The sequence below is a fragment of the Epinephelus moara genome, chromosome 5 (genome assembly GCF_006386435.1).
Source record: "Epinephelus moara isolate mb chromosome 5, YSFRI_EMoa_1.0, whole genome shotgun sequence".
In the NCBI taxonomy this organism is placed as follows: Eukaryota; Metazoa; Chordata; class Actinopteri; order Perciformes; family Serranidae; genus Epinephelus; species Epinephelus moara.
This window is the reverse complement of record NC_065510.1, coordinates 12,046,331-12,064,430: the sequence shown is the minus strand read 5'-3', so window position 1 is coordinate 12,064,430 and position 18,100 is coordinate 12,046,331.

The window sequence follows — 18,100 nt, the reverse complement described above, 5'->3', positions numbered from 1 at the left end:
TCATTTAAACTTCTCCCCAAAATGAGTGTGTGTGTAGAGAAGCAAAAAAGAAAGTACGAGAGAGAGAGAGCATGAATGAATTATGTAGTTGTAGTGTGTTATTTTTTCTATAAAGTCTATTTGGTTATTACTTTGTTAACCTTTATATATTTAGGGAGGTTTCAATGAGAGCCCAGCATGATGACACCATCAAGGTTATTTTTTCAGACCGCAGAAATCTCCCTTCAAAGCTGTGCAACAGGCTCAGGAGCACGCTGGAGTGCCCCTTTAAAGAAATGGCCCATACCTTATCTCAAAATACCAAATGGCTGTGCATGAGGATAAAAAAGAGCACTCTCTGGAAGTGCCGCTTCGCCAGTTCAAAGCTCCGCCATGTAACAAGCAGCAGCTTGAAAAAAAAGAGCTTTACTCCTGAGCTAACTTAACCCTAAACAAAGCCTAATTGTGTAAGACACAGGTCCTACCAGGTGTAAACAGGGCCTGCGGCAGCCGCTTTTACCACAAGGCCACAACACTACCCTAGTCAATCAATACCATGAGATAATTCATTTGTCACAATCAGGCATTGACTGCTCCTCCTCTCCTGTTCTTCCTTTCATTTTGCCCTGTTGTATTTGAATTGTAATCACTTTTTATCTGCATTTTATTTTGCCCTAATGGAGTTAGATATATTTATATACTTGTGGCTCTGAACAAGAACATGAAGTACACTGCTGGATGCTAGATCCCTAATTATGCTTTCCACATCTGCATGGCAACTCATGGTGCAAATTGTGACACTTGTTCATGTCTGCACACACACACAGACTAATTGTGTGCATGGACTGTGTGGAACATGTGTGAACAAGTCCGCCTGTGCAAATATAGTATAAAATATTTTTCTCATTAGAACTTGGATAGTGCTTCAAATTAAATGACTGAAATCCAAAACTAAGCTTACGTGTGAGTACGTACATGAAAGAGATAATAAAGTTTGGAAATTTAATTTAGAATATTATTTTAAAAAATGTGATGTGATACACAATTAAGATAATTTATGGGTCATTGAAGGATAATTCACATCACTCCTTCTCTCCTTTTATGTCCCTCACACACACAATAGTTTTCACAAATGTGTGTGAACATGACGAGCCAACTGTACGTTCATTTAGATTCACAGATTAATCTCACACACAGCGTAACAGAGACAGTATGAATGACAGGATTTGTGTGTGTGTGAGTAAAAGAGATCATGAGAGAACAAAGAGAGAACAGTGTGAGCCGTACAATCCTTTTATAAATCCTTCACGTGATTGGCTGCTGTGTATCTAGGAGGTGGGGGAGAGAGTCTTCCCAAAAATCAACCAATCCCCCCACTTGATAAAGATACTACGACAAACCCATTGGCTCCCCTAAGAAGCAATTGACCAATTGAACTGCTCTGCCCAAATATGGATGTGTGGTAACCCGGTCACCACCAAATCATCAGGGGTTCTTCTTTGAACCTCTTGGCTGCAATGCTTTCTCTTTTTTTTTCCTCACAGGAAATGAAGATAAAGCGTGCACAATAAGGACTACATCATTTCCAAAGGCGCACTCTGTTTAAAGCTCAGGGCAGTAAACGGGGCAGCATTCAATATATCAATATGGCAATTATCCAACTATAGAGAGGAACCAACCATAAATACTGACAGTGCTGCTACGACTACCGTTTTCAAGTTTAAAGGTCGACCCAATTTTTTCCAATTTTATCACAGGTTGCAGTCGTAGGTTTGTAATAATAATAACCGAATGTGCTGAATATTGTGTGCATGTGTCAGAGTTTTCCAAGGGAACGTTCAATCTGAAAATGGTGCACTGCTTTGCTGCAGTTTCCAGGTTGAACATGTTTCCTCAAAATAGTGCGAAACGCTGTGCAGTTAGCTTTGAGGTATGTTTTCCTTCGTTTGGTGGGTGTGTCAGTACCCAATTGGCAATGACATGCACTCAATGGATCCAACCAAAGTCCTTTACAAATAATTCTACTGCAGCTTGGTGTATGCAACAACTGAAGATGTTAAAAGACGTGTTTGCTGTATACTTTTAATAGAATAAGCCGCCTTCTTAGCTGCCCTATTTGCAACGCTTGCTTAACACAACAGGGCGTTCAATGCACCAACATTTCTGTTTAAATTAACGTGTTGCTGTTTCGTCAGGGTTGAATGCAGCTCAGGTTTCAGAAACCTTTCATCATTTCCTGTTTAGAAGTGAACTGGAGATAATGGGAATCTTCCCTGACAGTCTACGAAACAGATTGTCAGTGAGAGTAAACAAAAAGTGAGCATTCCCATTATATGCAGCACTTTTGGTTCGATCATTGTTACATCAGTTTTGCGGTACGATAAAAAACAAAAAAACAAAAAGAGCAGCAGCATGACCTTTGTGATCCGGCACACGCAGAACAATAAAATGGTATCGCAATGATTATAGCTAGAGACTTTTACAGTATTTATAGTAATGGAATCAGTGACAAACCAGCTGCCAAGCAGCTGTATCATGAGTGTGTGGTGCTATTTTGTGGCTGGCACTGAGAGTATCTGTGCTCTCAGTAACAAGACATTATAAAATGCATCTTCAGTGAGAGGAAAAAAGGTCTGCTGTGTGGCAGGTCTTTGATCTCAGTGGCCCGTTGGTAAATCTGCAACAGGATGATGTGTTGGGTTGTGCTGAGACTGAGGCAAAGGAGCCATCTCAGATCAGCCGAGGATGACACAAATGAGCTGATTCTGCCCTCAATTTTTTTTTTCAGTTACAGTGTTCTAAAAACTACAAAAATAAAGTAAATATGGGGAAAAATGTAAATATGGAAATCGCTGAAATATACTGAAATACTTTTGTTCTTTGTCTTATCCATCCTAAGGTATACAAAACTTGAAAATGGACACCTTAGTTATCTCTGTTCACATAAATATGATGCCTCTGGGATTGGTCCTTGTAGACCAAATGCTTGAAGCCACTATGTGAAGTGGTTTACAGTTATTCTGATGACATACAGTTAACTTTGGTGTTGCAGCAGTGTTTGCAGAGGTTAGCTCCAGCAACATCTTCTGTTCAAGTTCACCACACTGGGGGGCTTTAATGAAATGCTGCTGTAAGAGAACAGTATAGCCCTGGCAGCACTTTGCCTATGCAAAGACTTCACATTCTTGCCTCTTGCCTATTGTGAGCTAGCACAGGCTCCAGCAAACCCCACGACCCTGCACAAGCAGGTGTAAAAAATGTCTGAATGGATACCAAGGCACAGCTGAGGTTTGACGTTCAGTGACACTGGAGCTGCGCCTCTGCTTAAGATGTTTTCATTTTAGCTTCATTGAACCATGGCCTGCTGCATGCACTGGAGCATTTCACAGTTGAGCGCGATGCAGTTTGAAGTCTGACACATATGGCTGTCTCTTAGAAATGTGAGATTGCTCAATCCAAGTGGAAGAGTTCAAGTATCCCGGAGTCATGAGTGTTGGTAGAAGTGATTGTGAGATCAACTGCTGATGAGAAGCACTGGCAGCGGTAATGTTATGGAGCTAGAACAGGGACAGTAAATTCTGGCATCTAAAAAAAAATAATTGGCAATGAAAACAAAACTTTGAGTGAAAAAAGGGAAACGCTGGCATTGAAACACTTGTACTGGAAAAAGTTGTATTGGCGCTGAAACAAGTATTGGCACAGGAAAAAAGTTCAACTCAAAAACAAAATACAGGCATTAAAAATTATTTTAATTTGATTTTTTTTTTGCATTCTGATGTGTTCCTAATGATTCTTAATTTTCCTTCATGTCACCATTTTTTCACTATCTTTTTTTTGCACTGACAGTGGTTTTCAGTTTCAACTTTTTTTTCTGTCACACTTTTGGCACAGAGGGGTTTGTCTTCAATGCCAATTTTTTCCGATGCCAAAATTCGCTACCACTGTTCTAGCTCAATATAATTTGGGCTTTTTCACTGGGCCACTGTGGTGACGAAAGACATGAACTAAAGAAGAAAGCTCTCAATTTACTGTCTGATCTTACTGCTCAAGTGAAACACACAATGCTCGAACTGCGAGGGATAATGTAATTTGTTGCACATCATACAGACAGAAGAAGAAGTGAAGGTACAGCAACCAGGATGTGTCAGTCTGTGGAGTGATTTAAAAAAGGGGGGCTTTTTTGGAATGCTGATGCAGAATGAGTGCTGGGAAAAAGGACAGCTGCATATTGTGATGTATTTACATGAGCCAAACTAGCAATGACACAGATAAAGATGCCGCTGGTGTGTGAGCTCACATAGAAAACAATGGGTACAAGTGTTGTGTTGCATGTCACATGACACCTATGTCTATAGTTTAGGGTTTAAGTATGACATGTTCACAGTACGATAACCATCTCAAAAAATATCTCAGTTTTAAGATATCATGGTATTACAGAGTTTTCATTATTATCAGTCAGAATGACCGTTAAAGGAATGAAAATGGAGGGGTTATTTTTGGTTGAGTTTGTTTTGGTTTGATTTGTACAATAATTGAAACTTGAAACCATTTTTTAATGGAAGTATGTGCAAAAAGTCTCACCTTTGAAAATAACTCAAATAAAGGGGAGCTTCTCCATCCAAGTGCATTTTATTTTCAGTATTGTAGATAAGCAAATATGCACGGTATGATAACTGTCAACTTTTATATCCAGGTATGCCTTAAAACTGGTATATCGCTGCAACCTTAGTTTGGTCCCTAATGGATTTTAAAATATAAATAAATTAACAAAAAAAAAAAAAAAAGCGAACAGTTTTTATATTGACTTGGTCAAACATCACATATAGAACGAGTTATGGTGAGGATATATCCAAAATCTTCTCGCATGTTATATTTAATTTTATATCATGATAACGATAACACAATAATTGTTCTGTCAATTCAATTAGGAAATGGTTAAAATAACCATACCATACTTAATCACATTTGGTAAGTTTCTTTTCATTTGGAACCTCCTTGCAAAAAAGTAAAAATAAAATAAAATAAACAACTGCCTCACAAACACTTGAGTTACAGACTGGTCTTACTCCCAGGGCTTCAAAATATGCCGCTTAGACAGTGTCCCCTGCATCATTATTGTGACATGCCAGGGATAATATGAGACGAACTGGGTTGTCAGCCAACTGCAATATAAACCCATCTGCATCATTATTAAATGGTCAGAGCAAATGAAGGCGTATTTAGAATGCAAAAATCAACTTACTGAGGTGGATAGGTCCAACACCCTCAGGACTTTCACCCAGGAGACCATTATTTGTGTCCTGTGTGACACTAAAAGTCAACATTTAGGTATTTTTTTTCACATCAGTTGTTTATTCACGAGTCATGTGTCATGTCAAACGCAATGTTTTCCTAACCCTAACCAAGTAGTTTTGCTGCCTAAACCTAACCACCAACCCCTTCTGCGTCAAGTTACAAGGCAAAAAGCTGCCCCCAGTGTTATCATAATAACACCTGGAGCTTCTGCCTAACCATCAAAATATGACCATTAGAGATAAGGTCACGTTGTGAGATTAAAACAGACAATTTAAAAAGTAAAACTGAAATTATTTCAACCTGGAACAATACTTTTAAGTGTGACAGGTTTTAGTATTTACAAGATCATGAGAGAATTACAAGATCACACAAGAATCCGGCTCTGATTTGAACGATATTGCCAAATCTCTATCAGTGAAAACATTTCTACCATTGCACGGTATATAACATCATATCACCCACCCTGTTGTTGGTAACTTTTTTACAAATAACTTTTGTCATATTTGTTGAAAGTGTCACTGTATCCAAGCTAAAATGGACGACTCAGATATTTTCAGAAACATATTTTAGTGAACTGTTTAGCTGTAAAATGTGAAAGTTTGTGACCCGGCCGCCATGTTGACAACAATTATACAAAAAAAACAAATACTGGCAGAGCAAACTCTCTCAATTTACAGCTAAACAGTACACAGAAATATGTTTCTGAAAACACTTGAGTCGAATAAGGGGCAATGCAGGAACAGTATCTTGATTCATATTTCATTAGCGCTGCCTAGCTTGAATGTTCAGCCACAGTTTAGAGAGGTAGCAGGGGGAAGGTAAGATTTTTTTCTGCCTCATGTACTACTGTGTGAATGTAGTGACAGTTTCATTGATATGATAAAAAGTTATTTTTGACACAAGTTACCAACTGTAGCATTAAGTCACCATCACAACATGTTTCAGGGTATGAAACAAAGACAAAGCAAAACACGTGCATTAGCACCAAAGATCATCATACATCACCAAAATCCAGTCAAAGTTTTACATGGCAGAGCAGGCTGCATAAAAAAACCCAAAACATCATTAGCAAAGGTTTAAAATAGCACCAAAATCTCTCTAATATCATCCTGTTTAGCATTAGAAAAGGCATTTGATAGCACCAGGATGTGGCTCCCTCATGCTAATCACCTGTGATGGTGTGAGGCAGCGTTCTTTACTCAGAGTGTAGAAGGGTGCTGTGAGCTGAGGGCTGGTGACAGTGTTAATCAGTCAACCAGTAGACATGACAGCCTTAATCAAGGCAATGAGCGGATGGCAGGAGTGCTCGCTGGCTGAAAATCAACACCGAGTCCATTTGTACGTCTCAATTGCTCACTGTGATGCATATAAATAACTTGCATGGCCCATTACACTCATCACAAGCTGACAGAAACACACTAGGTTACACACGCGCACACAAGCGTTCTGAGAGTGGCTCACTCCGACAACTCTCAGAGTTGTCAGAGTGAATTACCTGCATGTCAGAATGGAACAGATAAATTGTCGGGAGAGCACAGCAAATTGACTCGGTCAAGGCTGTTGATCTGTTGTTGTAGTGCAGAGAGGACAGACAGATAAACTCACTCTTAAACACACACACACACACACACACGCGCTTGCTTCAGTTTCTGTTTTGCCCAGAATCCATCAAGTCCAGCTCCAGTTGGACACTAAAAACCACTGACACCACAAACTGAATATAAATTAATAGTTAAATAAAACAGCTACAAAGTCATAATTTTGTAAGTTCAAACAAACATTTAGGAGTTTTTTTTGCACCATTTGAAAATACAGAACACACAGATAACAAAACTATATTACTGTGTTTATAACTCATCTTAAGAGGTTTACCTACAAAACTGCTGTTTGTTTCACTTTTTGAGGTCAAAAATAGAATTTTGGAATCTGTAAATGGTGTTAGATAAGTACCCAACAAAAGATACAGAACATCATTTAGGTAATATTGTATGGTTTTAGAAGGTAAATGTAAGGTGCATATTGCCATTTATGACCTTGAATGTAGACGTTACATATATCATTGGACAGATTTACACCCACTTACATACTCTGTAAATAGATGAAACACCTATACAGGGAGGGAAGGAAGTAAGCAGGGAAATGTCTGTGGTTTCTTTTTATTTCAGGATGCTACCACTGTTAATTGGTAGTTATCCTATAAATGTTCTGTAAAGACAGTGTAGGACTGTAAAGCTACAATTAAAAGCCCAGGCTCTTAATTGCTTAAATCAATTAACTCTACCAGTGTATATTTGGGACAGGCATCTATACACCCAACCAGACCAGGTGTCTGATTAAATCAGGTGTTAAGGGGCGTCAGTGGCTTAGTGGTGGAGCAGGCGCCCCATGTACAGGGCTGTTGCTGCAGCGGCCCGGGGTCAACTCCAGCCTGTGGCCCTTTGCTGCATGTCACTCCCCCTCTCTCTCTTGAAAAATGTCAGTCTGTCTCTCCCAAACCCCAAAATGATGTCATCTAATGTCTTGTTTTGTACTCATGCCAAAGGGTTTTAGTTCACCGTCATGGGAGAGTGTGTAAAGCTGCAAATATTTTAACATACGAAGCTAGAGTATTTTGAGGCACTTTTATGGTACTTTTCTATGAAAAATGACTCAAACTGATTAGTCGACTACTAAAATAGTCACAGATTATTTTAATAGTCGATTAGTCATTGATTAGTCGACTAATCGCTGCAGCCCTAATCTCTGATTGGCTTTTATAGTTATAAAATGTTACTTTATGCTAACAGAAAAAAAAACTAATCAAGATACTTTGTGCAGAAGTGTTAGCATTAGTGGAAGAGTGAGTTCATGCTAGCTTAGTGCATTTTTTGACAATGTGATTTCACAGAAATACATGGAATGACCACAACCTCTCCACCTTTCAACCGCATAACATTGTGATGGTACGGATGGCTTTAGGCACCAAGACTACTTGGTGAAGTCTTATTTTTTTTCTTTTGAACAAGAACATTTGCAGATTAAAAGGCAAAACTACCTACGTTTGTTATGTATGGGATGTAAGTATGTCCTTAAGTGACATAAGAACGTACATAATGATGTAATGTGATGTAGTTACATAAAGAACGTTCTTACGTCAAGTTAAGATGGGTAAATATTGACTCCCAGTTTGTTTGACCCATTCACAACCCTGACCTCCTCCCTACATGGACTTTCTCACTCTTAATACTACCTATGGTGTCATAACATTAACCACAACCAACTGCATGACATCACCGAACCAGGGAATTGACCTATGGCTAAGTCCCGCCCTCAAACGCGATGAGCCAATCCCAGTGCGTATAGCCATTCCCATACACTCTGACATTCTCTGCCTGGACGTCCATTGAAATGCATTACAGAAAGTCAGTTTTGTTCGCTTTTATGAGTTTTTTCGGAGATCTGAAGTTTAAAAATGGTCAAACGGTGTGCATGGGGTACATGCAACTCCGCCACAAGAGGCTGGGCGACAAGGTGTATTTTTTTTACACCTTATTAAACCACATCTCAACTGAGAAAAGTGTCTCCTTTGGATAAAGTTGTGTGGTAACGTTAGACCACAACATCAACTCAACGTGAATAAGATTAACAATGATGTCTACATCTGTTCTAAGGTAAGTCAACATCGTGTTTGAGGCAACATATTGTCACTTTGCTGGAAAGAAATATAAAGTTATCTTTAACATCTCTAGCTAACGTTAGCTAAAGTTAGCCTAACGTTAGCTCCTAGCTGCGTTGTTCATCATGTCACCTTGTTTGCTGGGAGTTCATTAGCCTATTTTGTTCTAGTTTTGTACTTTGGTGATCGTACATCATTGTTAGCTGTTGTCCAAAGGGCTCTAGTTAAGCTAACGTTAACTTCTGGAGCTTAGCTTCATTAACTTATCTGTAATGGCAGAGATAACAAAGGTTGGCAAACGTTATGCTGAATGATTCAGTGTAAATACTGTAGCACCAAACTAACGGAGAGACACTCTTGGTAAAGATGGTAAAAAGGCCGTTATCCTTTTCTCATATTCTGAGCCAAAAACCTTAACTTCAGTGGCACTTTAACTTGTTGTCTTTGATGGTGACGGCAACGAGATGCGGTTCACAAGCGTACACTGTGACCTGTAAATTTTGGCTTGTAATTTAAGCTTTTCATCGACCTTCTCAACAATAAAATGATGAATATATCCCTCCAATGCGTAGTTTAGGCCCTTTTGGTTACTTCTCAATGACATCTGATCGTTATGTCCCCAAAAATCATCAATTGCCTCCTGCGAAATGCCGTGTACTGTGACACCTGCCATAGCGCCGGTCACTGAATGTTGATAGTTTGTCCAAGTGAGTGGAGGGGGGCGTGGTTTAGCCATAGGTCAATTAGTGTGTCCATCATGACAAGGGATTCAAATTGGTATTTCAGTTCCACACATCGCATGGCACCACCACATAATGCTAATTTAAGAGGACTTGGTCATTTCATGTATTTCTATCAGACCAGGTTGTTTTTGGGTGTGAGATTAACTGTTACGCTGAACTGCCTTTTGGTAAAGAAAAATGTGTGTGGACTTTTGAGGCAAACTCAGTACAGAGAAATGTCTATAAAACTATGAAACATTTCACACAGTTACATTTTTTCTTGTTGACTCTCAAATCTCTGTTTTGTCCTTCACACACCAACCATACACTGTGACAATATGGGTTTTGTAACTGACGCAAGTTTGAAGTTTCTTGAAGTTGATTTTTAAAGTGCATTGACCTAAACTGAAATGAATGGCTCTGTGGCAGGTAGGAAATTAATAAAACAATGACCATGTCAAGGCACCAGTCAGCAATATAGTCAAGCATACACAATGTGAAGAAAATGAACTGAACTGAAAAACACTGTCCCTTTGACTTCCTTTAAAAAAAACACCTTCGACTGAGAAATAGTGACAGGTGTCCTCACAAAGACGCCGCTTAGTTAAACTTCAAACACACCCTACATAAATACACAAGTGCGTCACGTCTGACTTATGCAAAGTCGATTCATTGTTACATGTGTGTCACAGTCGTAGCTGCGTGTGGGTGAAGTTGTGTCTGTCAGTCTGCAGAGTTTGATGAGTCTATTTGATGTTCGGCCCTTTGAAAGCTCAGGTGTTTTACCTCCACAGGGAGACACTGAGAATGAGTGCCATTCATTTGCCAAGTGTAAGCCGGTTGTTGTTTGTATTTACGTACACCATGTTCAGAGACTCCAACTAATCCCATAAAGCTGAAAAGGAGTCTAAATATGCCCGTCAGTCTCTCTTTGTTTGTCTTTTTATATATGTTGATCTGTTTGCATTGGCTGTCTGTCCAAGGTGTTAGATGCTCAGTGCATGCTGGGATATGCTCCACCCACCCTCCATAGCACGTATGATGTCTGACTGAAGTCTGAGATATAACAGAGGCATCACAAATCAAGAGGCCTGTGTTTAAGAGAGAAAGTGAAATTATGTCTGAAAAACAGGAAATCTCCAGCAGCTATGCAGCACATCCAAATCACATTTCTGAACCCATAATCACTCTCACAAATGCTCTTTTTCTCTTAATGTGAATTTGGAAAGGCTCTAAATAAGTTGAAGCTATGTGTATCAGCTGTCACCACCTTTCTTCTCTTTTTTCTCCCTTTCTTTTCCCGTCTCTCATCTTCCCTTTTACCCCAGCCACAAAATATTGTGTCCAATGAAGCAGAAACAGCACCAACACAGTCTTCAAACGAGAGAAGAAATTGTCTCGAGTTTTTCCATCATGATGTTTTTTTGTTGGTCCCATCCCCTGGCATGCACTACCAGACGTTTTGAGACCCACTTTTCCAGTTTAATTTGACCAACCTCTGAATAACCATGTTTAATTTCCACATTACTTGACTTAACTGCCACCATAACTGCCTGGCTGCTGTTAATGTGCTTTGGTCTTATCTGGAATCTTCAGCTTCATTTTTCGGCCATAACTCAGCCAATAATCTAAGCTGCACCGTGCAAATTAACATAAAATATGTGAAAGGGAAGCAAGTGGAGTTACTTACTGAATGTGGCTTGTTGAGCTACCTGCAATTACCTGTATAATTACACCTGGAGTGGCTCCATCTATATGAACAGTGATGGGTATTTTACACCAATTTGTACATGTCTGCTCATTTGAATAAAAAGTTACATAGAAATATAGAGAAATATTATGCTCAAATCATGACCACCAGTTACCCAATGAATCACCAAGAAATGTGAATAACCCTAATAGTCTTCAAACAAAAAGGGACAAAGACAAAATATCGAAATCATGTTGAATGAAATTCCCATCATGAACACCGCAACAAAATGACTTCAGTTATTCAAACCAAAATATGGGGAAATTATGAGCGCTGCTATCCGCTATGCTTACTGCTCAAGAGGACCATCCATCCATCCATTTTCTAACCGCTTATTAGGCCTGTCACGATAACAAATTTTGCTGGGCGATTAATTGCGTCAGAAATTATTGCAATAAGTGATAATATTGCGTAATATTGTGCTTTTAAGACCATTTTTATTATTGTTGTAATTTTGCTATATTTTTTAAACGTATATAATGATAATAAAGGCATAATTATGCAAGTACAGCCTTTTAAACAGAAATAAACCTTTATTTAACAAGAATATTTAGGAATGCAAAAATGAAAATTTAAATATCCGAAATAACACGTAAAAATATCAAAATAAATACAAAAAAATTGACTCTCAGTCTCTCACTCTCAGGTGTGCAGTTAAGTTGGTCCTATTCGCTCTTTTTGTTGAGATGGTTTTAGAACAAACCCGGCATACCAGCTCGTCCAAACACAAATTTAGAGTCACCAATTAACCTAGTCCCCAATCTGCATGTCTTTGGGCTGTGGGAGGAGAAGAGAGAACCCACGCTGACACGGGGAGAACATGCAAACTCCGCTGGAAGGGCTCCCACACCCGGGATTGAACCAGGAACCCCCTTGCTGTGAGGCGACATTGCTAACCACCACACCACCTTGTCGCAAGTCAGTTGCCTTCAATTACCAGAAGCATGGACAAAGATGCCAAAAAATCCTTACGATGCATCAAGAAATGAGCTAAATTTCACTTTGAGGTTGACTCAATGAATATTTTTATATCACCACTGAATCAAATGACTATGTTTTTGTTGTATAAGGTGTGGCTGCACCTACAACGTTTTCCTTTGTTGGTATGGGTTCATGCTCATTGTCCTCATCAGCTTTGTTTCCAGCTCGTTTCTTACTCTGAATGACTAAAAGATTCAGGACGCAGTACCGGGAAGAGGGAACAGCAGCTGCCTGCCTCAACCAGTTTGGTGAAGCTGGAAATATATTCACAGATTCAACCTTTCCAAATCAATAACTCATAAGCAAAAGGTTGTTAAAACACAAAACATGCCTCTTCTCAACCTTATAAGGTAGACAACGAGCAACAATTTAATTTTCATGAAAACAAGCCTTCCCCTAGACAAATAACATTGCTCTCCGTGTGCAGCCAGCTGTGAGATGAGTGCACAGTAACCATCTACAAAGTCCAACAACCGAAAAGAGATACAACAAAAATATGCAATACCTTCAGTCTTATCTAGTGTAGTGTCTCCAAAATCACTTCGCATATCAATGGTCTCTGGTTGGTTTACTACAGTGCTTAGTTTCCAGAGAAATAGGGAATGTTCATGGAAAAAAATGAAAATAAAAAATTGTGAACATTGACAAATTCTGGGGCACTTACAGTGTCAGGGAGGGTTGATTTTAAAATGTATTCCACTACAGATTACTGAATACATGTCCTAAAATGTAATTTGTAACCCATTACATTAGATCAGGGCTTGACGCTAACTTTTTTCCCAAGGAGCACATGTGCTCCTAAGTTGAAAAAGTAAGGAGCGCACAAAGAACTTTAGGGGCACAATGTAAATTGATCAAATAATGTGTTTTCCGTAATAAACGTGATGCAAATAGACATTTACAAGCAAAATTATTTAATGAATTTGTATACAAAATGTACAGAAAGGTAAAATCATCAAGTTTTGAAAAAGTATTGCAATTTAATTTTGTCTTTAATGTTATTATCTTATATATATTATCTTTGCAATATGATTATCTTATATAATGTTATTACTATCCTAAAACATTCTTCAGGTCCTCTGAAACTCTGCAGGACTTATTTCCACCCTGCCCAGCAGCGGTACCGTGGCGAACGGTCCCTAACTGCAGGGAGAACGGAGCAGGTTTCCCCAGAGGTCCGCCGCTTTTCCCGGTCCCTCGTCTCCGCCACACTTTGACTTATTTCCACCCAGCCGACAGCCTGGCCGTGGAGAACGATCCCTAACTGCGGGGAGAACGGAGCAGGCTTCCCCGGAGGTCCGCAGCTTTTCCCGGTCCCTCGTCTCCACCACACTTTGACTTATTCCCACCCAGCCGACAGCCTGGCTGTGGAGAACGGTCCCTAACTGCGTGGAGAACGGAGCAGGCTTCCCCGGAGGTCCGCTGCTTTTCCCGGTCCCTCGTCTCCACCACACTTTGACTTATTCCCACCCAGCCGACAGCCTGGCCACGGAGAAGGGTCCCTAACTGCGGGGAGAACAGAGCAGGCTTCCCCGGAGGTCCAGCACTTTTCCCGGTCCCTCATCTCCTCCACACTTTGACTTATTTCCACGCTGCCGACAGTGGGACTTATATTCATTGTGCCGACAGTGGCTTGGAAAACCGACCATAACCGTGTCACACGGGGAAGAGGGAAGGCGGCTGGAGTTCCTCCAACATTTGCGGTTAGATTATCATATTTTTTTTATTGACGAAAATATAAGCTGCTTCGGCTGTTTTTTTTTATGTGCACATGTGCCCCTAAATATTTTTTACAGTTCGCACACACCTATTTTTAGTTGCAAATGCGAGTGAAACGCTCGCACTGTCGAGCCCTGTAGATTACTTTGGATTACTTTTGGAGTACTTCATGCTCATCTTGCTGAGCTCATGTGCCTGGGTCTTATATATCCATGCCAAAAACACTTGTTATCTTTCAATGTTTGTATTTCAAAACATAAAACACACATTATATATTGTGCCATGTCCTTACATAGAATATAGCTAACAAGTAGGTTGTTAGCAATGGTCATTTTCCAGAAACTGTCTGCTTCTTTCAGCCAGGTATTCACAGTTAAATGAGAAGGTATCATGTAGATTACTCCTCATTTCAACTTCATAAATCAGCTGTTCCTCGACCTCTGCAAAGCTTTCAAAGCCAGCAAAAGGACTAAATAGAAACAAGGCATCCAACAAAAGTTTAGCACAAAATGGTGCATTGCTTTGTAGACTTTGTAAATACTTCCATAAAGGGCACAAGGGCCAATGGGATGCTTTTCTGAGCATAGCGGTGATGTGAGTCATAGGCTATGGTCTTTACAGTTACCAGATCTCAACCCTACTGCCTGTTGGCAATTTTGGGAGAAAAGGTTTTGAAAGAATGTCGTTCTTCCCTCTGGTAGAGTTCCACAGACTTGCAGAAGAAGCAATGGTTGGATTTCCATCCAAATGAATTGCACATTTTAACTGAGTTTTAAGAAAATCAACAAAAGAAAATGCGCTTTCTCATCCTCCACTGTTATGCTAATATAGGGAGTTGGTTCATGGAGATAAGCAGTAGGTGGCGCTAATTCTCCAGTCAGAAAGTTGCAGAATAAGAGGACGCAACGAGATGAGCGCCAGTCAAACCTTAAACAAAGGAAAACAATGGATATATAATAACAGAAGTGCTCTCTGAGGTGTCGTGTTAACAGCTCTGTGTAAATACATGAGTTGTTAAAAGACATCCAGAGACAATGAAGAGGACTTTGACCAATGCAATAAAGGGTGACACGGGAGTGGATATTCACTTCTGTCCCATCCCACATAAAACACTTCTTTCCCATCCTCATCCCATGACAGAGTACTCCCGTCCCATCTCCTTCCCATGGTGTGTTTTTAAATAATAAAGAAAATAGTGTTTATTCATATTAGAATTGTATATAAACACTGACCTATTATCATTGAGATATTTCTTGTCCAGTCTCAGTCACATGATGAATAGCGAAATTAACTCCAATCCTGCAGGAACCCTGTGACCCACAGGATTCCTAAAAAAAATATCTGCCTCTACTATTCTATGGATGTACAGTCATGACTACACTTTTATTAGCTTAATCTGCTTCCATTGCACATAGTTGCATTTACCTTTATCCACACTCCCCAAGCATAAAAACTTTGTCTGCACACATTTAGCAATTTTTTGGGAATTTTGGCATTTCCCCTCCAGATTTATATATGCACAAATTGAAAATACAAATTAAAAGACGTGGGTGGAGGAACACGGGGGAACAATATGTTACTAAGACATGTTATGCTAGCTGGACATAAACGTACAAAATTAAATGGTCGAACAAACTTAACTTGCACAACAGGAAGTATAAGAAGTGTGACCTCTTTACCAACACTCCTCAAAGGAAACACTACTTCACAGCATGTCATAATGTCCTCGTTCAAAACCCCATGACGTCATGCATGTACCCTGGCACAGGTCAAAAGTTATGTCAGCTGCTGTATTGTAACATGATTCATTCCATGTTGGAGTAATTTAATCCTGACAGACAGCTACTTGTTCCCACATAATGTAATCTGCAGTCCAGAGTTCATGGAGTTCACGAGTTTCTGTTGCGTGAAGCAAACTTTGCCCATCTCTGGACTTTTCTCCACAATCAGTGACTCTCAGCTAATTCAGCAAGCCTCCCCTCAATGTTGGATGATGAATGTTGGCTAAGTTGTCCCTGTGCTCTACTGTATAACCAGCCTCTCTGCCTCTCCAGACACTTCTCTATAAATGCCGACCCACTGGGCTAATTTAATAAAAGCCTTTTCTATGTTACCACGGAGACACACCAGGTAATTACACCCACAGCCTGGCCCGCACGCACGTTATTATGGGATACAGAATTGATCTGAGCGGGCCCAGGGGTTGCCAAGGGAGACGGATGGCCACCGCCAAGTGTCTTGTCTCCCGTGGCCATGGAAACGCAAGGCAAACGAGCGCATTAACGAGGCGTCCGTTAACAACACCCTCCACACACACACACACACACACACACACACACACACACACACACACACACACACAAACACACTATTGAAGAACAGTTTGGCTAATTTAGTCTTTAATCAAATAGCCAGATTAACACGAGACAAGACTCCTCTCTGTCTCTGACACCTGTTCAAACAGCAGCCGCTTCATTTCAATCCACGAGTCAACACACTCAGTCAATTGTTTGGCCTTTTAACCGCGAAGAGAAACAATGAAGTAATAGAAAAAAGCAGTGGAGAATGAGAGGGAGAGGAAGAAAGCGGGCTGCAACCTTTTAAAGCCTTCATTTAAAACCCTGGTGTGTTTTTAAGTTGTTTCATTATTAAGACAAGGTGGAGAGAGCGAGAGAGGATATGTGTGTGTTATTTCATTATTAGTAGGGGAGGAGGGAGCAGAGTGAAGAGCAGGAATTGTCCAAAGACTTTTAATTGGATTGCTAAAGCGTTTTCTTAATTGAGTTCTGTATTCTTGCTAATATAAAAGTGTACATCTTTATGTTGTGTTGTGCTAACACACACACAGGCGCGCACGCACACAGACTCACACCTAAATTGAACCCAGGGGGTCAGGGGTAGCAAGAGGAGATGAGATTTGATGAGTCGAACGCCGGACGCTTCAGCAAAAATTCAATTTAGACGCCCTTAGATTGACTGGTTAATTTCTAACAGCTTACCTATAATAGCTTTCCTTACTGTCGCCTTAATTAAGTTCTCACATTAATGCTTTAGCTGGGGATCAGCGCTCTTTAGAACCTGTTAACGCACATTTCCCTGGTGGTCAGAGCACACAGGCATGCACACACACACACACCTATAAAAGGTGAGGGGAAGTTTGAGAAATTAAAAACACAAAATCTTTGTCTCTTAGCGACCACACACTCAAATTGACAAGGTAAAGGGGCCCTCAGGAGCTGCACCTGAAAATGGCCAAACTCATCTAATGTCATTCCTCAGAGATTTGGGCCGCACTATGTTTTCCACCCGTGACGAGCGAGGAAATATGGCCGCTCACAGAGTTGCAATCATAGACCAAATTTATTCCAAATTGTTTTTCATTTATGTTCCGCCTGTTTTTTCTTTTCTTTTTTTTGTTCATGCTGGAAAGTGAACAGACAGAAAACGCTGACATCGAGAGTTCATTTGCACTTCTCCTACCTGTAGGCTATACAAGGAGCATCTGCCACAGCGTGCTAAAACATGAAATTCAATCTTGTAATGTGGTTGGAAAGGTTTCCTCGCTGCACTGCGTAGATCCACGTCTGGGAAGTAAAAAAGGAGTGTATTCAGCCGGTTCTGGCAGGTTAAAGTAAAGTCTGAATATAAAATAGACTCAATTGAATTCCAATTGGTTTCACTGAAGGAGTTTGCAGATTCCATTTGGAACCTGTTGGCAAGGCGTATTAGCTTTGTATTACCACTTTACACTTAAGTGTATGAATTGATCAAGTGGATTTAATGAGTTTAGCTCGTTTCTTTCCCAGCTGAGAGGCTCTACTCAGGTTAGACGGCACATATCTGTACACACACCAGGGGCCCTGTTTCTAGAAAGGTGTGATGATCTAATGCGATCTTCCCTCAGCTGGGTGTTGTAATGCTCATCAGGTTTATAGCCGGCATATGAACACTGTCTGCTGGTTATGCCATAGCTGGTGGCTGTTAAACAGAGGAGGCTGA